This window comes from Sinocyclocheilus grahami, unplaced genomic scaffold (genome assembly GCF_001515645.1).
Source record: "Sinocyclocheilus grahami isolate Dianchi unplaced genomic scaffold, SAMN03320097.WGS_v1.1 scaffold2759.1, whole genome shotgun sequence".
NCBI classification, from domain to species: Eukaryota; Metazoa; Chordata; class Actinopteri; order Cypriniformes; family Cyprinidae; genus Sinocyclocheilus; species Sinocyclocheilus grahami.
Window position 1 is genome coordinate 1 of NW_015507937.1, and position 564 is coordinate 564.

A 564-nucleotide genomic window follows, 5' to 3' on the forward strand; every position below is an offset into this window, starting at 1 on the left:
TCCTGTGGTCTAGATCAACTCTAAAATCACAAACCTACAGAAAGCGGAATAAAATAGTGCCGACTGCTAGTCTCCATGTTTGGGGCTCCCATCTATCTGATATCTGAGCTCAGTAGCAATGGATTTGTACCTGTAGGTGCCAGACTTTACCACTACCTAGCATTGACTGCAATAAAGGGTCATTCTCCACCACAAAGCTTTCTGGGGAACATGGTTTGACCCAGTAAAGAGAGCAATATACACGGTGTTGTGAATATTAAGAATCACAGGACGACTCACCTCGGCAGCTGTTGATTTTCCAGGAGAATCCACTTTTAACAGTCAGGAACGCACTGAAACAAAAACAATTAAAAGCTGCATTTGTAACTGATATTTTTAGACGTGTAACGGGAACACTTTGAGCTGCTTGTGGAAATCAGAACCATCTGTGAGCTGAAGTGAGTCATTTAGGGTTTAGTAATGAAATGAAATCAAAAGACTGTGGAATTCTGTAGCATTGTCAGTCAACAACGAGTGGGCTTCCATCAAGTAGCGGAGATGAAGAAAAAAAGAAAAGGAAAAAAA